Source organism: Dermacentor andersoni, chromosome 6, assembly GCF_023375885.2.
Source record: "Dermacentor andersoni chromosome 6, qqDerAnde1_hic_scaffold, whole genome shotgun sequence".
NCBI classification, from domain to species: Eukaryota; Metazoa; Arthropoda; class Arachnida; order Ixodida; family Ixodidae; genus Dermacentor; species Dermacentor andersoni.
The window spans coordinates 2,926,358-2,949,886 of NC_092819.1; the positions used below are offsets into that span (position 1 = coordinate 2,926,358).

Genomic DNA, 23,529 nt, shown 5'->3' on the forward strand with positions numbered 1-23,529 from the left:
TGTTTTTCTTAAAAAATGCATAATAACTTGTTTTGACAGTGCGTAGCGTTCAAGAATTCGTTTGCAGCATCTTTTTCAATGGCAATGGAGTTAATAATGTATTTGATCCCCCGAGAAGTTGTTTAAGAGGAAGCTTTAGCTCGGGCCCAACTCCAACGCGGCCTATTCAAATACATGTAAAACATAGAAATGCTTTTCTGAGATAACCCCTGGATCGCTTTTAATGAAATTTTTTGCAGTTGAGAGAGAAAGTTAAATTCTAGTATCTGTTGGAAACGTAATTTCGATTTAGGGCCAGTATTTTTTTTAATGATTTTGAAAATTTCGAAAGTGCGAAAAAAAAAATAGAAGCACGACGTTTACAAACTTATAGCTCTGCACCAAGAGGAGACATCGCAATTCTTCAAACGGCATCTATTATAAGAATCGAAGTGGACAAATTTGGTACGTCAATTTGTACCTTACGTGAATTGGTTACATGGTGTACAGGGGTTCTGCAAAAGCCGTATGTCTGTCTGCTGTGAAGCATATAAGAAAATCAAAACTTCAGAAGTCAGCGATATATACAGACTCCCTAAGTGTCGTGAAGGCACTGATGTCACTCTATACACACAAAAATCCAGTACTTAATCAACTATATTCCGTCTTGTGTAAAGCGTACATATCTAACCAGCATATCATTATATGCTGGGTGCCTGGCCATAGGAGCATCGAGGGTAACGTTCTGGCGGACGAGATGGCCACGTCAATCGCATCGCATGCTGTTAACCCTACCGCTGCGGTGCCTGTCACAGATCTGAGGCCTTTCTTGCGAAGGAGATTGCGAGACCACTGGCAACGCATGTGGGACGCGGAAACGGATAATAAGCTCCACCTGATAAAACCAAAGTTAGGATTTTGGCCCTCTACTACAAAATAGCGCCGAACAGATGTCCTATTTTGTCGTCTCAGAATAGGACACACGTTTGGCACCCATAATTTTCTACTCACCGGAAGTGAGCCTCCAACCTGCGGTAGATGCGGGGAGAGGCTGACCGTACTCCACGTCCTCCTGGAGTGTCGGGAAGCCGAATCTGAGAGAAAGAGACATTTTTCATTAGCATACCGACAGCGCATTCCCCTACATCCATTAATGTTACTCGGCCCAGAACCGCTATTTGACACCAGCGCAGTCATAAGTTATCTGAAAGATGTTGTGTTGCATGTTGTTAGTCCAACATGTTCGTAGCGTCTCCTCTATTCAGAGGATGGCGCTGTGATAGTTCTTTGGTATAGCACGTGCCTCTAGACCCTTGTGTTTCAAGGGCTCTGGCGAGGCAGCATTGCTCCAGGTATTTTTACCATCTCATATATTTTCTATTTTGCATCATTCTCTTACGATGGATTTTAATGTTCATAGTATTCGACATTAATCATCGCCATAATTTTATAGCACGTAGATTTTACGCACTTTACAGCGACTATTTTTAGGCCACTTTACAGCCAAGTCACATCTTCCATAATACATCTTCAACATTACCACTTTTCATGGCGCTCTTTGGCCAAACCTGGCCCTTGCGCCACAAAACATCACACATCATCATCATCAAAAGCCGTATGTCGATAATACCAAACTTGTTTTAGATTCATTAGTAACATATCGATTTTGTCCGCTGTAGGTGGACTATTAGATGCGATTCACAGAATTGTGATATTATTTTTTATTGTTGAGTTACAGTGGTTTGAACATAATAGTTTCGTTTCCCGAAAATTTGCGGTTTCTTTCAATTTTTAATAAAGATTGACAACTAAATGATAAATTCGAGACCAGAAGTCAGTAGAGCTTAAGTTTTTCTTTTAAAGACAACAAATTCGTCAAATTTGGTGCAGTGGTTGCTTAGAAAAATGAATTCCCCTTCTACATGTATTTACGTAGATAGGAGCACCCGAGCTAAAGCTTCCTCTTAAGGAGGAGGCCAAGCTGCAACGTGAGCCCCCCCGAACGAAATTTCTGGCTACGCTACTGATAGAGCAGATAACAAGATGTCAAGCAGATGATGAGCAGACGGCGCGGCGTGGATGAGCATATCTCGAGGGGCATTCGGCCTTCCTATTGGCTAAGAATAGCTTCCACAGTGCTGCAACCAGCCAGCTATATTACTCCTTGGCGCCGACGTCTCATCCGTTACAGGAAGTCAAGCGTGGACCCCGGCTTAAAACACTTTCGTGTTAAAAGCTAAATGACAAAAAGAAAACGCAAGGTGCATTTAGCTAAATAAGCACTTATTGATTCGCGGGCACTGACGTATAACAAACGCATGGTTTCGCCTATATCCTCTGCTCGTCCTTTGACATAAAGCAAGCTGGAACGCCTACGTTTCCTTGCCTCAAGTCGAGTTTAGATCGTGCGAGGAGATCAATGTCCATGCTAAACTCTTTCGAGTAGTATAAGTAAGAAGAGTGGCTGACCCTAGGGCAGTGAGCAGTTCAATATGTATATGTACAGCGCCAAACGCAATGATTAAACGAAATATTGCTTGTACGTGGCTTTGCGTAGCCAATTTCAGAAAGAATTGCTTCTTTGTGCGTCTAAGAAAGTTCGCGCGAAATGATGCCGTTTAGGGCAGCGCTTCGCAGCAAAACCCAGTACTCAGGAGCCTACATGACTTTCATGTGATGAATATGCCTGTACGTAAGTCGTGAAACCATGCCCAATTTGCAGTGCCGTCTTGTCCTCTTCTTTTTCTTTTTTTTTCTTTGACATTGCTGAAGGTTTTCCGCGGAAACAATGAACTTCATCTTCGCGCTTATATGTTATTTACAGTGCGTTTTCGCGACGACTGCTTCTGCTAATTAAAACCAGGGGATTCGAGACGCAGTCGTAGTTTTTGCTTGACAAGATTCGCGATAATACTGTACAGAAAGAACTCCCTTACCTCATAAATGTTCGCTAATTAGCTTTCTTTACTTATGAGCGTTAGCACGCTAATGCCAGTTTGATGCTTGTAGCTAAAAGCGAGCTCATGCATAACAAATCGGATCAAAAGGCTCAAAATGAAAATGGGATAAAACGAATCAAAAGCATGTGTTTAAAGTGCGTTGGAAAAAAGTGTCTCAAATCATTTTTGTCCTAAAACTGCACCCGTGTGCGTCAGGAGCGTGCCTGATGTTGGGTCACGTAGCGAAGTATGAGGACGGGTCATGTCCAGTGGCGCGCTGGCCCGAGCGCCAAGCTTGTCTTCAGGGGGCGATCTCGGCTGGTAGCCCGCGGGTTGGCACGGTTGTGCGTGGTACGTAAGGCGGCCTGCGTTCACTCGAAAGCCGGAACATTTCTAATGCCGCTGCCCGCAGTGTTCGCCATCGTTTCTTCGCCGGACCAAGTGTTTCTTTCCGTGCCAGACATTTGAAAGCAAACGCTGTCATACCTAGGCCTCTGCTCTCCGTAGTGACAGGCTAGACGTACATTAGCAGGAAGAAAATTTTCAAACCCAATTTCACTACTTGACCTAAATCTGCTAAATAAATTTTAGCTTACTAACTTTAATGCACACATTGTAATGGCGAATGAAAACCGAGAAGTATAGTGATGTCATGTCGGCTTAGACTTATGTTTTTGAGAACACAATAATGTCGTCGAGATGTAAACATTACAAAATACTCTCAGAAAAGACTTCAAAGTATTGTTCGCAATCTTTTAAAAGTATGACGCCAAGTTCTTCCAGCCAGAGAGAAGCCAATTATATTTCTTGAAATGATGCAAATAGCGTAACAAAGTCTTTACTGAGGAGAACGCAGCGCGAAAAAACAACTTGGCATTGCACTGCTAAATCCGAGGGTGCGGCGGCCGCATTTCGATTGCAGTGAAATGCAAAATGGCTGGACACGGAGCCTCTTTGTACGTTTATCCGAAGAAGTGCTAAATGACGGAACAACTGAAGCCCACCGACTACTAACCAGCTTTTAATATGAAGGAGCGTTCGTACTAAACTACAATGCGCAAATCATTAAAATTTGTTCATTGCGACGCCACATGGCCAACGCATCGAGCAACCCGAGCGCACAGGCTACAAACTGCTTCGCGTGATCCTTGCCGCGAACTTCGTTTCTCGACTTGATGCGGTTTACTTTAGTGCACAACGCGCCTACGGCTTTTTCGGTGCGGAAGAAAACAAAGCCAACTCCAGCTTTTTCAGCAATTTTCGTCAGGCAATGGTTCACCCTCTGTACATCCTACAAAAAAACAAAGAATGCTCGTGTACCATACACTTCGTGCATGTTAAAGAACCCCAGGTTGCCAAATTTAATCCATAGGCCCCACCTCGTGGTTCTGCTTCTTAAAACCGCGGAATTTAATTTAATTTAACTTACAACTCAAATTTTAGCCATTGTAAACCATTGGCCTGCAACAGGTTATGTTTTAAACGTGTGCGTTATTTAGAGCCACAAGCAAAGACTGCGCAGAGAAATACTGTGTTTGTGTGTTTCTTGCCCGCCGTGACAGAAATAAATGTAAACAATCAACCTGCATAGCGCGTAAACGACGACAAGCTTGGAAATTACGTCATGCTTTCAAAGCGCGGCATACGCTCCAGTGACATTTAAATTGAACCCATACGTGCATGTACTATTGGCTAATTTTGCGCCCCCCCAATACACCAATACAACTACAAGAAAAAAAGATCTCACACAACCATTAACCGCGCTCTTATATATATATATATATATATATATATATATATATATATATATATATATATATATATATATATATATATATATATTGATACAAGGCAGAAGCATTTAAACAACGCGCGCATGTTCGTGCGCCCCGTCAAGACGACAACGGCGTATTCGAGGAAAAGACGACGAAATAATGGCACATGTGTTCGCCGCACGCACTCGCATGGCAGGTGGCCGTTGTCGGCGTCTACAAGAAGAAGACGAAGTGAAGCGACGCTCGAGAGAGAAGAAGGCCTTCCTGATCTCCCGTTTAGAACGCGGCAGTGCTTTTTTATTTACCCCCAGGGCACAAGTTCGCCCACAATAAAGAGTTCTATCTGGATTCCCTTAACTGTGCGTTTCAATATATATATATATATATATATATATATATATATATATATATATATATATATATATATATATATATATATATATTGCCACTAGGTTTCCCGAGCCAGCGCTGAGAAAGAAGTGGGAACTGGAACGCGCGCTCGGCAAGAGGCGGGCGCTGAAGAAGAAGTAGAAGCTGAGTACGCCGGTTCCTTCCTGGTGCCTGTGACAAGCCCCGCGGACTCGTTCAGTTCTCCGCCCCGGTGTGCCCAAGCTGGAACTTGCTTGGTGGTTTGGCTGCGTTTTGGGTGGATTTGACCTAGTTATCTCATTTATCTAATTTTTGTAGGACTTATTTCGTGATTGAATCAGCACTGATGTCTAAAGACTTTCCTGGGCAAGGGCCCAGCCCTTGGTCAGCCTCCCTTTCTCAAGATGATTTGCCTTTGCAATCTTTCTTCCGCAGTGGTGTTAGCAGCATCCCTGTCGCGCTGGTGCCCTCGAACGGTGGAACAACCCACAAGCTGTTCAGGCCGAGCTCCAAGCCATGACGCATCATTTCCAGATGATAAGCGATGTCCGGCAATTTGGAAGAGGTGGGATAGTTTGTAGGTCATCAGATTCGACCTGTGTTGCAGACTTCTTAAAGTGTAAGACTTTCGCATCTGTCCCGGTGAGTGCGTTTATTTCTCCTCATCTAGCATGCACTAAAGGCATTGTCCGGGGCGTAGACTCTCGATTGAGCCCAACTGAGACTCTGGAGAAACTGTCTGATGCTGGCGTCATAGCTGTATACCGATGTAACCGACTCGTAAACGGGGAAAAAGTTGCCACAGAATCGGTTATTGCTACGTTTGCTGGCATGTCCTGCCCATCTGAACTAAAAGTGTGGCCACTTATTTTTAGAGTGGAACCTCTCGCTTCCCGTCCACTTCAGTGTCGGAACTGTTGGCGTTTTGGCCATAGTGCAGGAGGCTGGAAATCAAATGGAAGCTGTCGCACCTGTGGTGCCAATCATTCCCCCAATGAATGCACAGCTGAAACCGAGACGTGCTGCCTATGTGGAGGAAACCATGCGGCTGACTATGGAAGGTGCTCGGCTAGAGCTAACGAAATACAGTTACTAGAGATAATTGACAGGCGACGATGTTCGCGGCGAGAAGCTATTGTAGTCGTCAAGGAAAGAGCCTTTGGATACGCTGGCGGCACTGCGAGGCAATCTACTTTTCATGAAGACAACTTGCCTAGACTTATTGAATCAGCAGTAGAAAAAGCAATGACAAAGGCTATGCAACATATTGTCACAAGTGTTACCGAATGTATTTCACAAGTGTTTACTGCGCAGATGACACAGCTGTTGCAAACAGCTGCCACACCAATCACCAAATCGATTGTTTGTGCTGCAGAACAGGTAGCCAGTTCAGTCCTAGCGTCGAGTACCACATCGAATCCAACATTTGTAGGATCCTATCCTTGTTCTTCGCGTCAGTCAGACTCGCAGGTCGACATGGAAACGGGTCATGATATCAGGCCGCAAAAGCGAACTGGGTCTCCAGTAACTACTTCTTGTCCTTATACCAAAAACAAAAAGGGTAATCCTATTTCTCATTCTGGCATCCAAGAAAGTTCATCGCGACGGTAGTCGCTGAATATCAATTAGATCATCACCATAGCTTTTTTAAAAGTGCTACAGTGGAACTGTCGTTCCTTGTTCTCTGCTTCAACAGACTTAAATTACTTAACAACTGAACTTAATCCTGACGTCATAATCTTACAAGAAACCTGGCTTACTCATGAGAAAAATTTTCATTTTAAAGATTTTCGATCTTTTCGATTAGATCGCCTTTCACTAGGAGGTGGTTTAATGATTTTGTTATCTGAATTCTGTCATAAGGCAAAAATAGCTTCCAGGTTAATGTCTCCAGAATGTGAAATTTTGGCAGTACACCTTAGCATCCCAGGCTACCGTTCATTTTCTATTATAGATGCTTATTTCCCTACGGGCGTACACAGTACATACCAATTGGATAGTGCGCTTGCCAGCTGCAAAAATGAAGTCGTCCTTACTGGTGACTTCAACTCGCATCACGTGTCATGGGGTTACAAAACAGATGCATGTGGGACACGTCTGTGGGACTGGACCATAGAGAACAATCTTTCATGCCTTAATGTCAGACGACCTACTTTTATCCGTGGGCAATCTCGCTCAGTGTTAGATTTGACGTTTCCTAGCACAAGCGTCGTCGTGACATCTTGGACTACGATTGATTTCGGTACAAACAGTGATCATCTTCCGCTATACTTTGAAATCGCATGCCCTTTAACATCAGTTGATCGACACGGCAGAATATTTGTGAATTGCAAAAAATTTAAAGACTGCTTGCGCTCCACCATTGCATCATTAACTAATAGTAATAACGAAGAAATTAGCTTGAATATTTGTTCAGCGTTACAGATGTCCCGAAAAAAGTCTGAATTTGTAATTCAGACCGCTAAGCGTTCCCCATCTAGTCCTTGGTGGAACAGTGAGTGCACACGAGTTTATCGAAGAAGGAAAGCTGCTTGGAAAAAACTTCTACATAATCAGAGCCCACAAAATTGGAAAGATTATCAATTTAATTCGGCAACATTCAAACGTGCTATTAAACACGCAAAAGATGAGTACGATAAAAACCATTTCGATTATCCATCTAAATCCAAAAACAAACGTGCTTTATTTAATTACCTTCGGTTTAGAAGCAGACTCCCAATGAGCGTTAATGTAGACTCAATCGTCTATACCTCACAGGAAATGCAGGAGTCCTTAGAGCTATTGGCTAAAGGATTGGAGAGCCGGTTCGCAACGCGCCTTCAAGCTTCTGTACCCGTACAAAAATGACTGTTGATTAACCATTGATGTATTGTTGGGGAATTGTTGAAACAACGGACTGCAACAAACTTTCAAAAGCAATTGAGTTCACTCAACACTTGCACAACAATATTACTGTTGAGTGTTCTCAATAAACAATTTATTGGGTAATTTGTGTTGATTTTTGTAGTTGTTTTTTTGTTGTGTAGCAGTTGAGTCCAGTATACAATAATTAGGACTCGCATATGAAGACATTCCAAAAATTTAATGCGAAGCGTTCCAACCTCATTCCTGTCACTTTGCGGCAGGTAGGTTCTTCTTTCACCTCGTTTTCATAAAAAGAAAATAATGTGTGACCGATGGGGCGGCATTGAACGTCGGCCGTCGAGCCCGGTGCTCTAACCATTAGGCCACGAACGCGCGCATGCTCCTATCGTTCGAAAGCCAGTATGTTCTGAAATGCTTGGCGCGTGCGCAGCGTGCCACTTCCTCGCGCAGTCGCTACAGCTGGAGCTTTCAAGCGCCTATCTCCGGGACCGCCCCACTTTCGTAGCCGTTTTCGCTCTGTAAAAACTTCAGCGTTAGACTAGCTTCATGACCACCCAAGTTCATAACGATTTATTTCTTCGCCGGTGTACAAATGCCATCGTCGTTTTAGCATACACTAGATGACATAGCAATTGGTACGATCCAAAATGAGCACGTTTCGGGGAGCAGAAGAATGCGAAGTTCATCCGCAAACACGGTGACTACGCGCACGTGGAGTTCCCCAAAAGTAGACACGGCGGCAGCGCGGCCGGCGATAAGACAGGCGCCGACACGCGACGACGCTACCTTCGAGCATCCGACGCGCTGTGGGAACCATATTTTCCAAGCGGCGCACATGCTGCAAACATGCACGTGAGAGATCTTCTAATTTCCTGCGACGCACCCTCCGCCTGGAAAGTAAATATAGCTTTTTTTATCCAACGGCCGTGGTACCAGAGATCAAACAACGAACACGCTTTGAGATCGCAGCGCGCAGCCGCTATAACCATTGACTTCAAAGAGCTTCTGATTCAGAAACAGCCGCAACAGTATCGCAGCTGATTGCTGTATCTGCGGCTGCTCCCGACTCTCGTCTTGCAAGAAGCATGCGATTTATTTGAGCCTCGCCGAACTGTCGTCCTCTCGTCTTCCAAGCCTGCAGGACAGGTCCCGTATGTTCAGTTAAATAGAAGAACACCAAAGGGAAATGAAAGAAATACAGGTAGCGGACTCTTATCATACCTTACTTGTCACCTCGTCATCTGCAAAGGTGCGATAAGCTATTCTAATAGCGTTACTTTTGTAAAGATAATAAAATTAGTAGTAATTTTTACTTCTAGGTGGCGCTACCAACGTCAAGGTAGCGTTCGGGTGTGTGTGTGTGTGTGTGTGTGTGTGTGCGCACGCGGTTGTAACTGTTGTAGCTTCGTTTTGAGCACGCTTTTGCAACAGTACACATCGTTACCGCTAGTTTCGTAGTTGCATATTTTGGTCGTAGTATTTATTGTCTACGCTACAAATTAGGTTGTTCTTAAAACTTTATAAAGGTTAGTGGATGAAAAATTATTACCAATTATTAGTGGTTTTTCCCTGCGCTTACTTTGTTTTTGAAAGGTTTTTATAACTCCATACGGTAGTGAAGCTGTGAACGGCTTTCGGACTCAGTTAGTTGGTTGCCGTTGTGTAGTGAATCACGCCTCGTGCTTTTTGATGAAAATATTTTTTTCTTTTCGGACATCGTGCCGCACATTTTAGTGAAATGCTTTAACGACGATAAGTGGGAAGTTTATCCGTTGAAGTCGTTGGCTGACCCAGCTACTAGTCTTCGACTGATGTGCGAGCCTGGCTGTTTTGATGAGCTGCGCGGCAGAGGTCATGATGCCTGTTGGAGAGAAGGCACCCCGAAACAGTCGCAGCCGAATTTCTGCAGATAGGTAAGCAATCTCGTTTTCTTGGGCACGTAGCCTTTTTTTCTATTTTGACATTGACAAGCGTGAGATGTTAAGCACACCGTTCACTTTCTTCAAGCAAACCGTATGCCCCGGAGCTAAAGCGTGCGATACTAACGCTCGCTGCCGCCGTCACTTCGTTTGAAGCAATAGTAGGCGAAAAGGCAGCGGCGCCCCACGTGCGTAAAATTGCATTGCTTCATTTGTTCCTGTCTAATGACCTTTCCTTAATTTGTTTGAGAGAACACAATTGGAACTTAAGGATCGGCTTCTTTGCGCAGTGATAATTTTTTACAGTGGTCACGCCATCTTTCATAGGGGCTCATGTAGGCTGTCTAAGCGCTTGTTGTCGCGTTCCGATACGTGAGAGGCGCGCTGCCTTTCAAGGTATTTAGGCAGACAATACGAGCTTAGGAGAACCGCGACAAATAATTGTGCAGCAGTTGTGCAGCTGTGCTACGCTTGTACCACACTCGTACCGGAAGCAGTGTTGCACTTCACGCTTACGCATTTCGTGACTATGGCGGCCGCCGTGGCAGTTTAGGGCTCGAGGTCGTGGATATGATCCCTGCAGCGGCCGCATTCCAAAGGAGCGGAATGCAAAAACGCTCGTGCATTGTGCATTGTAGGCACGTAAAAATTTCCAGGAAGTCAAAATTAATACGGAGTCCCCAACTACCACCTGCCTCATAATCAGATATTTGGTTTCGCACGTAGGACATCATAATTATTTTTTTTAATCCGTAGTGGCTCATCGTATACCATACGGTTAAGGCCCGTTTATAGTCCGACGTTATCGGCGCGCGACCGAGCGTCGTTCGCGGTCTGTCACGCTACGTCGGTTGCGCTGCGCCAGCCGAGATGCCATCCCCTCTATACTTCAACGCGCGCGCCGTCGGCTGCTATCTTCGGAGCATGCGCAGAGCGTTCGCCAAGTCGCGCGCCGTCCTCAAAAGCCGCCAGCGGAGTTGTGTTGGCGCCTTTTTCTTCGCGCGCAATGCATTGTGGGTCGACGCGGTTGGCGGCGCCGGCGCGCGAATGGAGCCGGAGCCAAGTTTGCGCCGAGCTCAGGGGTAGCACACTCTCAAGTAACACAAATGGCCACAGGGGGCGAAAAAATCGACCGCGCGCCGCTGCTAAGAAAGCCGACGTAGTAGCATGACTTCGGGATGCGTTCGTTAGTTCCAACATTTCCCGGTAGAGGCGTCGTAATAAGCGCAATTTTATCTTACAAACTTTCTCTTACAATTACCGAAGCATTTTCTTTTACATAAAAACAGGGCAAAATTATCATTGCTAATTAGATATTGTACTCTTTGTTAGTAAGTTTATTGTTTCTTCGCCATTATAAACGCAAATAGCGTTCAGCATCATCGATCTTTCACGTGACCTCTGGCCTGGATTTAAAATTTTTACCGGTATTTCCGAGTGCACGGCGGCACGGATTCATTCGTTCGTACACTCAAGACTGGTTGCTTCTTTGTTTCTAAAACTAGTTTCTTGCGCTTCGATGCCTCGCGTTATTTAACTTGGGGTGAAGTTACGTGTTTGCAAGCGGACATGTAAGCCCGGCGGTTGGGTTTCTGTCGTGAGCCATTCGGAACAGGTCTGCATCAAAACGGGAGCTGGATTTTGCTGCGGCTGACAACGGCAATAACGGTGAGTCGTTTAACACCGCTGCTTGAGTCGTTATATAATATTGTCTCATTACCTTCCAGGCGAGCACAAGTTAACGAACTAGATCCTGCATTACATATGGGCAGTGAGGATCTGAGTTGCTGTTTCCTAAATAAACCTTTACTTGCGAGGCTGTCGTTTGGTTTACACACACAACCAGGAAAGAAAGAGCGATATCGGAACGCGCGTCTCATTTTTCATGTTATTGTAGCCGTGGTTGTAGGTGACTGAGTAGCCTTATCAATATACATATTAAACTTTTTTTTCGAGTCGGCCGGCAAAGTCTTTCGTCCACAAAACCGAATAATCCTTTGGTAAAATGAAGTGAAAGTACAGAATTTTTAGTATTAAACAGTTGCAAGCATGATAATTCACCCATATTTCGTACTTGTTGGTTCCAAATGTTCTTGCTGTTCAGATTGGTTTACCGTAGGGCATTTATTTTTGCAGTAGTGAAGCGGTGCATCACGTTCGTGCAGAAAAATAATGCATCAGTTCTAATAGCTTCATGACTTTCATGCATTTGCTTGTGGAACTAGCAGTGTGATCACTTCTAGTGTATAAATGAACCCACAAATGTTCTCATTTGTGATCTTAATAGTACTTGCGCTGTTGACATGCATTGTAGTTAGGCAGACATCAATTTTATGGACAATAGCAATATTTATTTAACATGCTGCTTAAGCACCCTAGAACAGACAGTGTACATTTGCATGTGTTCTGTAGTCGCAAATCATTACAACATATATGTCACACCTTTTTGCATTTCATATTGCAAAACTTTGCATTTTTAATTTCTGATTCAGTCAATATTTCTGTTCCAGACATGCAGTAATGAGGACGGCACCAGTATAAAGCAACACAGTCCACGCACTAAACAGAAGCTGCTGCCTGCTACAACAAGGTCATTGTGCGGACATTGGCTACTACTACAAGGTAAACAACACATGGTTCAGAAATAAATATGTTTGATATATGCTGTATTGGCTTGCTGTTTGCAGCAGATATGAATGTTTTTTCATACTTATGGTTCAGTATAATTGGTTCGAACATATAAAACACATATAAATTTGGCTAATCTGTGCTGTATCTCATGTGTCACCGTTTTGCCCCAACAGAGCCTATGCCAAGCACACCTTGGTCATCACAGGAGCTCCTATCTGCGCCAACAGGAAGGGGCTGGAGCCGAATTTGCAAGGGTTTTACACCAAGAACAAAGACGCACATGCAGAAGAATATTAATGAGATATGAAGTCTGCAGAGGACTGTGTCAAGACTGAAAAGAGCTTCAGCCACCATTCCACCAGCACGGACATTTGGCTGAGTCATCCAGGTAACTCAAAAAGGACTTTCTAGGAATTCTTCGTCTTCAGATGCACCTGTAACATCTGACCAAGCACGGACGACGCTGGCCAAAAGATTGAGTTCTATCAGTTTGCCCTTAATCAGCTTCCTAGCCATGTTAATTCCGTTTGTGCCAAGTGTAATTTTTCTTCTATAAATGCAAGCTTTCTCATTGCCCATTTTTGTTAGAGGTCATTCATCCTCATCCAAATATAAAGGTCAACCGATTCTTCGCTGATACTTAATACCAGTCACTGTCTAGCAGCCTAACATATCTGTAGCAGTATCTTCTAGTGTATGTTGTCATGCGCAATTCCTCTCCTGAAATAGCGGATGCAGCATCGGCATGCGTCTTGCATTAACCTATGCACATGTGCTATGCAACATTTTACTTTTCTTGATGTTTTTAGCCTTCAATGCTTGCAGAGCAGAGTGGCTTCTCTCTTGAATGCAAGCTTTCTCATTTTCCATATTCCTAGTCTCGTTGATGATTGCTCCTCTTCCTTGATAGCCTGGGTCTTTGTGCAAGCTACAGTGAAGTGATTGATTGCAGAATCTGGTTTTGCTGCCACACTTGGTTGTGGTAACTGTGTTACGTTTCTCAGATGTGGAGGCCTGGTCAGTTGCATTGGTAAGCAGTCCCTCGAGGTAAGCATTTGCTCCTGCAGTCCACAAAGCGACATAGACTCCCAGTATACACACACCGTAACTGGTGCGCCCCGTTCGTTCTGGCCTGCTGCAGCCATGGGCAAATTGTGCTTGTGGCCTACCTCGGCCATGATTTGCTCAAAACGGAGACCAGCATTATGTGCTTACATGGTTCGAAGTGTATGAAGTTGATAGCCGTATGGGTGGAAAGGCCCGCAAGAATGGCTGGCGAAGGTGATGCCCACAAGAGCGACAAAGTGGGACAGAAAGTGTGAGCCACACATAGCGGCCCCCGAAAGAAAATAAATGTGCAGGTTGGAAAGGAGTTAACGCTAAAATGCCGGGTAGTCCATGTCGCTGTGTTGGTTGCGGCAGCAGATGCCTGCGTCACCTGATTGCTTCGCAATGGAAGTTGCTCATCTTCAACGGCAACTGTTGGTTCAAACAGGTGCGAGGCTCTGTCCAATCTATTTGTACCGCAGGTTGTCGCTCGTTACCAGACCACCACATGTGACAAAGGCAAGCATTATGCCTGTAAGATGGTTCGTAGCCAATGTATAATGTATTGTCTGAACCTCATGCGGTTACTGATTGCTGTTTAATTTTGCTGTTATGCCACTTGGTTATGGTCGCAGTGTTATGTTTTTCGAATATTGTGGCCTGGTCGGTTGCACTGGGAAGCAGCCTCTCGAAGCAAGAATTTGATCCTGCAGTCTGCACAGCGACATAGACTCCCAATTTACGCACACCGTGATTCGTGCTCCCCGTTCACCCTTTCCTGCTGCAGCCATGGGCAAATTGTGCCTCTGGGCTTTCTCGGCCGCGATTAGGCATGAACGGAGATCAGCATAAGTGCTTACATGGTCGGACGTGTATGAAGTTGGATGGAAAGGCCGAGGACGCTGACACCGAGGTGCATACCGATGCAAGCAACATCGGTCTTGGTGCTGTACTCGTTCAACACCAGGATGGCGTCGAGCGAGTCATCGCTTACGCCAGTCTCACCCTTTCACGCGCCGAAATCAACTACTCCACCTTCGAGAAAGAGTGTCTAGCGGTTGTGTGGGCCATCATGAAATTTCGGCCTTATCTCTACGGTCGCCCTTTCAAGGTGGTGACAGACCACCATTCCCTGTGTTGGTTAGCCAACTTACGAGACCCGTCCGGGTGACTTGCTCGATGGAGTCTCCGTCTGCAGGAGTTCGATGTTGCCATCGTCTGCAAATCGGGCCGCAAACACGAAGATGCGGACGCGTTGTCACGCGCTCCCATCAAACTTGCGATAACGACATGGACGAAGACGGCGCATTCTTTGGGGCCCTCACCGCATCTGACTTTATCATACGGCAGCGCGAGGATGCCTAAATACGCCCTCTCATCGATTATCTAGTAGGCAAGAATGCTACGATCCCACGACACATTTCTCGCAGTCTCTCGACCTTCTGCCTCCGAAAGGGTGCCCTCTACAAGAAAAGCTCAAGTGCCAGCGACAAAGAGTATCTATTAGTCGTACCTGCCGCCCTCCGTGATGACATTCTCCTAGCCTGCCATGATGAGCCCACGTCTGGGCACTTGGGATTTTCACGCACCTTGCAAGAGTACGCCAGACGTAGTACTGGCCCAGACTTTCTACCACGGTGAAGCGTTACGGGCAAAGCTGCCGTGAATGGCAACCCAGGAAATCGCCGTCCCTGAAGCCCGGAGGGTTACTCCAACCCATCGCACCACCTAGCGTGCCGTTTGATCAAATCGGCACGGATCTTCTGGGACCCTTTCCCTTGTCAGCCAGCGGAAACAAGTGGATTATAGTCGCCACATTTGATCTAACACGATACGCCGAGACCAAAGCTGTACAACGTGCCACGGCCTACGAAGTTGCCCAGTTCTTTATCGATTACATAGTCCTCAGACATGGTGCCCCATCACATGTCATCACAGACAGAGGCACTGCCTTTACAGCCCAACTGATAGAGGACATATTCGGGCTGAACTGTACGCAGCATCGCAAGGCGACTGCCTATCATCCGCATACCAACGGACTGACGGAACGGCTAAACAAAACCATTGCTGACATGCTGTCTATGTATGTGGACGTCCAGCATAAAACATGCGATCAAGTCCTGCGTTACGTTACATTCGCGAACACCGCCATTCAGTAAACCACACGATTCACACCGTTCCGTCTTGTCTTAGGCGCGAGGTCCAGACCACGCTCGACGCTATGCTCCCGCACGACACCGACGCATCACTTCCGATGCCGAGCAACTGAAGAATAATGAATCGAAGCAAAACGTTGCAACGGACGCAGCTGTTGAAGGTGGTACGGGCGCCGTTTCCGCCGAACGAGTCAGATGGTCGACACATATGATCACCCATCGGTTGTCGTTAGATCATCGGGCAAATAGACCCAGAAGATCGATACCCACTTTTTCAGATGGCAGGCGAGGCGGCAGCAGAGGTTGGAGAAGACCTGGCGGAGCGGTCGTAGGGCGCTTGTAGCATTGACATTGTTCGCAACTGACGACCTGGTGCTTGACTGTGTCCCGCATTCTGGGCCAGTAAAACGCTCCTTTGCACGGTTCAAAGTTCTGATGAATCCTAGATGGCCAGAGGTCACATTGTCGTGCATGGCTTTCAGTATGCCCGCTCGCAGACTCTGCGGCACCACCAGAAGGAAGCGTGCGCCTTTAGCAGAATAATTGGTCTTGTAAAGCAGGCCGTCACGGACACAAAATCGACCGGTAGCTCCAGGACGCGATGCGGCTACAAATAGAGGTTCCAAACTAATATCATTTTCCTGCTCTGCTTTGAAAGTCATCGAGTCCGGGAATGTAGAAGAAATAGGAGCAAAACAGTCGTCAAAATTGTCTTTGTCACACTCCGTCGTCGTCGGAGGCAGGCGGGAAAGACAGTCCGCATCTGCGTGACGACGCCCAGACTTGTAGGAAATAACGAAGTGGTACTCCTGCAGTCGAAGAGCCCAACGTGCCAGTCGTCCACTCGGGTCGCGGAGATTCACCAACCAGCATAACGCGTGGTGGTCAGTAACGATAGTGAACGGGCATCCGTAGATAAAGGGCCAAAATTTGTGGACAGCGAAAACAGCTGCCAAGCATTCTTGCTCAGTCACAGTGTAATTGCGTTCCGCGTTAGTCAAAGAACGACTAGCATAAGCCACAATGTGTTCAGCTCCTTCATGACGTTGCACTAGTACGGCACCAATGCCGATGCCACTGGCATCAGCGTGCACCTCCGTAGGTGAGGATGCATCGAAGTGACGCAATATGGGCCCTGACGTTAGTAGAAATTTTAGCTGGCGGAAAGCGTCGTCGCAAGGCGATGTCCAGTTGCAAGGGACCGCTTTTTGGAGAAGGCATGTTAGGGTGTACACCACGTCGGCGAATCTTGTGACGAAGCGACGAATATCCGAGCACAGGCCCAAGAAACTCCTCAACTCCCGCACCGACTTCGGTGCTTCGAAGGAGCTCACTGCCTCAATCTTCCGTGGATCTGGCGTCACACCGTTTTTGTCGACCAGATGCCCAAATACTAACGTCTCGGTTTCCCCGAAACGACATTTCTTGGAATTTAGGATCAAGCCGGCTTGTTTGACACAATCCAGAACAAGACTGAGACGGTTGTTATGCTCACTCAATGTGCTGCCAAAAATCACCACATCATCGAGGTAGCACAAACAAATTTCCCATTTAAGTCCTCGGAGGATAGTATCCATGAATCGTTCGAATGTTGCTGGCGCGTTACAAAGGCCGAACGGCATAATGGTAAATTCATAAAGACCGTCTGGTGTCACGAAGGCCGTTTTCTCCTTATCGTCTGGGTGCATGGGTATCTGCCGATACGCCGATCGGAAATCCAGGGATGAAAAGCAGGCAGCGGAATGTAGACAATCGATGACATCATCAATTCTAGGAAGCGTATAGACATCCTTTTTGGTGACCGCATTCAGTTTCCTGTAGTCAACGCAGAACCGCCACGATCCAGCCTTCTTCTTTACTAAGATTACTGGTGCTGCCCACGGACTAGAGGACTCTTGAACAACACTTTTCCGTAGAATTTCTTTCACCTGTTCAGCGATAACTGCCCTCTCTGTTGAAATAACGCGGTAACGCTTTTGACGAATGGGGTGCGCAGATCCGGTGTCAATTCTGTGGCGAGCACGAGAACGCGGGAGTGAAGCCTTCTTGTCGCCTTGTGTGAAATCGAACACAGAAAAATGTACCCACAAAACTTGTGCGAGAGCGTGGCGCTCACGTGAAGGCAGCGCCTTGTTGATCATCCGTAGGATCTGGTCTTCAGAATTGCTTCGGTGGGGATCGCTGGTATGAGACTGCTCCTCCTCGCTTAGAACTGTAATGGAGCTGTAAATAATCTCATCAAATTCAGCGAGCTTCATATCACGCGGGAGAACGGCAGGGACGCAAGAACAATTGAAAGCCCACAAATTTGAGGCGCCATTCACTATTCTCACGACAGAGCGTGGTACAAGTACATCTTTCTTTGCGCAGCTCGACGTAAGTGGCTGGACTTGCGCGTCAAACAATGAAAGGTCGGCAGCAGTGAAATTGACAGGGATACGTGACAGCGACCAAGGCGGTAGCAGCAAATCGTTCGGAACAACACAATAGTTTTTCTCTGGTAAGGATGTGGCGGCAAGGGTGGCAAGAAGCGCGCTATTCAAAGTAATTTCGCCTGTGCCACAGTTAACGAATGCACCACAATCCTGAAGAAAGTCAATCCCGAGAATCACATCATGAGTGCACCGCCCTAGTACGAGAAACTCTGTTTTAAGATCTTCTCCTCCGAATAAAACACTTGCAACACAAATACCAAGGGGAACTAGGCACTCTCCACTGGCACCACGAAACGTCACACCATCATTCCACGGGAACATAACTTTCCGACCCAACCTCTCTCTGAAAGTCACACTCATGACGGAAACGGTAGCACCAGTATCCACTAATGCTGTTGCAGGTATACTATCAATTAACACACGCACTTTGTTCTTCACCATCATAATAGGCAGAGGAGTATTTCGCATAGACGCAGACTGTCCGGCGACCTTACCTCCATCCGCCGCGGCGGCTAGTTTCCCGAGGCTAGTTTCCTTGAGGTCGGTGGTGACGTAGCACGTCGCCGTGGTGACGGTGAAGGGCGTTGGCGACTGGTTGGGGCCGTCAGACTGCGGTCTGAAGCTGGTGAGCCACTCCTACTATATATATTTGGTTGGTGGTGACGGGTTCAGTTGCGTTGACAGTAGATGGCGTCGGCAACCGTAACGGGTCCGGTAATGTGCAAGGGAAGACAAGGGGCTATCATAGTAGCACCTGGAACGATACGCGGATCAGCATGGCGTGCCCAGCGGTGTCGTGCCCCACTCAGGCGCCATTCAATTCCCAGTTAAGTAGTGCTTGGTGCGGTCCTGTGACAAGTGACGTAGGCGAGGCGTGGTGTTGCCAGACGGGCACTTCCGTGCGCGCTGGAACTGGATTTCCAGAAGGAAAGGTGGCGAAGAAGGGTTGGTTGGTGGTGACGGGTTCAGTTGCATTGACAGTAGGTGGTGTCGGCAATCGTAACGGGTACGGTAATGTGCACGGGAAGACAAGGCATAGCAGTACCTGGAACGATACGTGGATAAGCATGGTGTGCCGAGCGGTGTTCACGGAGAAAAGCCGTGCGCTCACCATACGCAGTCCTGACATCCTGACATATTCCTTGCGAATGTTGTCACCAGGACGAAGAGGAGATGATCTCTTAGATGTCGTCCAAGGTTGGGGTCTCCAGGGTAGCGTATCCCATCGCTGCCAACAAGTTGTTGCGGCACCTGCTTCTCGAACCTCGACTGTCGTTACTAGTGAGTAGCGTGGCGTTGTCGGCGGACTGCAGGCGTCTGGTGGACCATCGCGACCAGGAAGGGACGAGACAATTTCTAGTGCGAAACTAGCAATGTTTATTCAATGGTTGGTGAAGGATAAGAAGAGAACGAAAGAATTGAAAAAGTACCTTGCGGGGCCCCTTAAATAGGCCCACTAAAATCATAGGCGGGATCTTGCTAACGTCAACGTCGCGTGACATGCACTGAGTCTGGTTGGGGATAGGCGGCTGATCCCTTCTCCCAGGTGACGTTTGCGCATGCTTGCTTCCTCTGGCGGCAACCCGCGGGTCCTGTTTCGTTTGCGGAACGCGTTCTCCCCTAGAGTTGGACAGTTCGCGGAAAGGGTTCGCCCCTTGGTCGCACACACACAAAGGGGCCCAAGATCATTGCGAGGCGGCCGCCAGACCCGTAACCACTCGAGACAACCATTGCAACTTAGGAATCCATCCTCCGTGTCGTTTAGGCCTGGTCTTTGAGCATCCTTTTTGCCCGGGGTATTACACGCCTATCGTAACAGGGTCAAACTTTGTCTCCGGGCGCCTCTAAGATAGACTGCCAAGTGAAGCACTCGGCTGAGTCTTACATTCATTGAGACGCTAGGGTGGTGAAATAAATTTCTTTGATTTCTTGAAATTTTCGTGAAGGGCAAGGAGGCCGCTGCGCTAACTACCGAATCTGCGGGCATTCCAATAACGTGAAAGATGTGAAGGCGTTTCTTCTAGCTCACTTAAATTTCGGCACTACCCGGCCGAGATTTCGTGTTGTTAGGAAGAAATAAGGATAAAGCGCCACGTGAACATCTGGAAGTGTTTAATATCAAAGAAAAATTTAATGCATGTGTAAATAAGGCTTCACTAAAATAAGCCAGAGACTTGCACAGGAATAAAGAAGTGTTTAGTAGCGCCTGTTTAGTTTTTACATTCGTGGTGGTGTGCTAGTGCTGCGTTTGACCTTCTTTCAGCGACCCGAAATTAAATGGCATACTTTTAACGCACAACGCATATGTGCATCTCTTTGCGCATTGAAAGTTCAAGTGACAAAGGATGGAGAGGAAACAAGATATTAGAAAAAGAACTGTATAAATACAAACGGGGAAAGTTAATGGTGACTACGGCCATCATTAAAACGAACATAGTCAGGCAATGTAGCGCAGTGGTTGAGCCTCATTTTGCGGTCTGATAAGTGGAGCTTGATAATAACGTTGTGTTCGACAAAAGTCATGTAGTGCCAGTTGGAAAAGACACGGGTAGACCAGGCATCTACCCCCTTGTTCACGAGGGTAGCAAATTGGCTTTCGCGTCCTTGTTCACTTATCTGCCTTTGTCTTTTCTTGTACGTCTCTACCGCGACTGGCCAAACGCTCTACCAACGGTCTTCTCGGAGGAAAACTTTTAGGGAGGGGAATAACTGCTCGCCGTTCATTTACGCATCTCAGTTGTCCAGTGTACGCCCTGCTAGTAACAATGCCGTTGGTCAATTCGCAAAGGCGAGAAAGCATAGACATCGGAAGGTGGGCAGCAGATTGAGGACGGGGCTGGAACACTCGTGTCAGCGAACGCATTCTCCAAATCTGCAGCGTGACTACCAAAAATTTACATTTCCTCAGATGTGCCTCAAGTAGCAACAGCAGAGCTTTGTGTGTATGGGCGTTTCAGAAGCAAGAAACGCTCAGAAATTTCACGCTGCACATCAGTGTCTGCGACCAGCATGCTTCTTGTCGAGACATCCAGGTAGATTAGGTAAAGCAAAATTAAGTGTTCATGTTCGTACTTGGTCTTATTGCTGTAACCACTACCTCGGTATGAGATCATAACGCAAACATTTCAGACAAAGCACCCCACTGCAACCGAGTAATAAATAAAAAAACCTTAATTGAGAAACATAAAATCTGAAATCCAGAATAGAGTAACACATTAAGATTGCCCAAGACAGCTATTGCCTTGCGATCATAGATAACCGACTTACATAGTAAGTTGCCCAGCTGCGCACTTGAGCTTTTTCATCTCATGCATAACTTGGCGACCTACGCCGTTAACCACAGGGGTTGCATAGTGGTTATGGCGTTGCGCTGCTAAGCACTAGGCTTCAGTTTCAGTTTATTATTCTTTTAATTCAATGAATTGGTAAGAGACAATATGCAATATATCGCTGGATCAGATCCCAACCACGGCTTCTGCATTTCTACGAGGGTGATAGGCGAAAACGGCCGCGTGCACTGCATTGGGTGCACGTCACAAGAAGCCCAGGGGTTCGAAATTACTCCCCCACCATGCCGTGCCTCATAATCAAATCGTCGTTTTGGTATGGAGAACCCTGCACGTAATTTTATTAGCTCCATGGTTAGTCCAATATCATAACGTTTCGCGGCGCATCGTATACTCCTTGCGGCAGAAGTCACTGCAGCAGAAACAAAATTACGTTGTCGCAAAGAGCTGCGTAGGTGGTGGCCACTTCTCGCGCATTTGGCTTCAAACCGCCTTTGTATGCGTTCCATAACACTGCAACATCGACTACGAAAGCTGCCTACATGACAATCAAGTTTTAACCGCTTTCTTGTAGGAGAAGTGACTGTAGGAAGCAGGTTTTATATTTAGGCCGTCAACATTTTCGTGCAATTCCTGAAAATTGCGCAATTTTCAATGAACTCATTTGTCAAGTTTACAGCTCTAGAACTCAGCAATGAAAAACGATAGCGCCATTCTGTGAACTGCACCTAATAATATGGCTAAGTCGGGTAAAATTTATGTATTAAACACCACTCTGAAAAATATACAGCCAATTTGCGAGCAAGACTTTCGCAACAAGCCCTTAAAGATTGAAGCAATTCCACGCAAGTTCATACGTGAAACTTGTACACTTTAGATGCTGTAGCGGATCGCTCTTACAGAACTGCTATTTCTGTTTTTGCTGCAGATTTGCATAGTTGTAAACCTCGTGCTTCTTTTTTTAAGCTAACCATTTTTTGTTAAATGCTGGAAAACATTTCAAACCACCGAAAAAAGTTACGCTTCCTACAGTCGCTGGGAAGTAACAAATATCATTAAAATTAGTGCAGCGATGGTGCCGCGCAATAATTTGTGCGTTACATGCGTGTTTAAATAAGTAAACAGGAGCTGACCCTACCCGTAATTCCCGTTAAAGCAAAGGTTTCTTTGCCGCGTTTGGCATGGCTGGCTACTGCTGAGTTGGTGGGTACCTCCACGGGTATATATAACGAAGGTGCTGTTTGGCATGATTGGCCAGTACCGATCATAGTGTGGTCTGTGACAATGCAAACTGAAGTAGCCCTGTGGCAGCAGATGATATCCATATACGCGGACGTATGGCGCAACATCGTCGTCGTTCCGTCATCGTCATTTCATCGCCTACATTCCGCTGTGATCATTCCTTAGTTCTGATGGCGTTGTCATCGTCTCAGAGGCATCAACCTGTCGTTGTCATTTAGTCCTCGTCATTCCTTCGTCATCATGCCGCATACGTCACACCATCGTAATCAACAGTCGTTGTCATTCCGTCGTCGTCATGCCGTCGGCGTCATCTTTATTGGGCCGTCGTCATTCGAGCATCGCCATCCCATTGTTGTTGCATAGTCGTCATTATAGCGTCATCTCATTGTCGTCATGCCGGCATCTGATAGCATCGTCGTAATTCCATCATCGTTATTCTTTCTTCGTGACGGCTTTGTCGTTCTACTATCGTCCTGTCGCATTGTCGTCATGTCATCATCAATATTGCGTAATTATTGTGCCAATTTCATTTCGTCTTTATAGAGTTGCCGTATTCCATATTTACGATGTCATCGTCATTTCGTCGTCTTCCAACAGGTCGTAATCTTTTCGTGATCGTGTCGCCCTTGTCATGTCGTCTTGGCCGTTCCATCGTCGTTGATCCGCCGTACCACACTGTGCATCCGACCGATTTAGTCTTTTGGTATTGCATGCGAGCGCTGTAGTGCACAGACATGAGAAGTGCATTACATTAAAGCTGAGACATTTGTTCAGGATATACAAAAACATAGCGTGGGTTTACGCGTTGCACAGGACGACTTGTGCACATCGCCGTTGGTGGTACAAGCTGTTAGTTAACCGCTTCACGTAGATCCCAACATGTGC

General features: G+C 46.4%; 1 long non-coding RNA gene across 2 annotated transcripts in view; it reads left to right on the forward strand.

The window, feature by feature from the left end:
* The first annotated feature begins 7,482 nt into the window (after nucleotides 1-7,482).
* LOC140218927 (uncharacterized) overlaps nucleotides 7,483-23,529 on the forward strand; it is a 142,924-nt gene continuing 126,877 nt past the window's right edge. The window contains exons 1-3 of one of the 2 annotated variants that reach the window (XR_011895070.1): nucleotides 7,483-11,514; nucleotides 12,357-12,468; nucleotides 12,651-12,865. This is a non-coding gene — a long non-coding RNA (uncharacterized lncRNA). The remainder of the gene's footprint in view (nucleotides 11,515-12,356; nucleotides 12,469-12,650; nucleotides 12,866-23,529) is intronic. The other variant, XR_011895071.1, reaches the window with a different exon arrangement.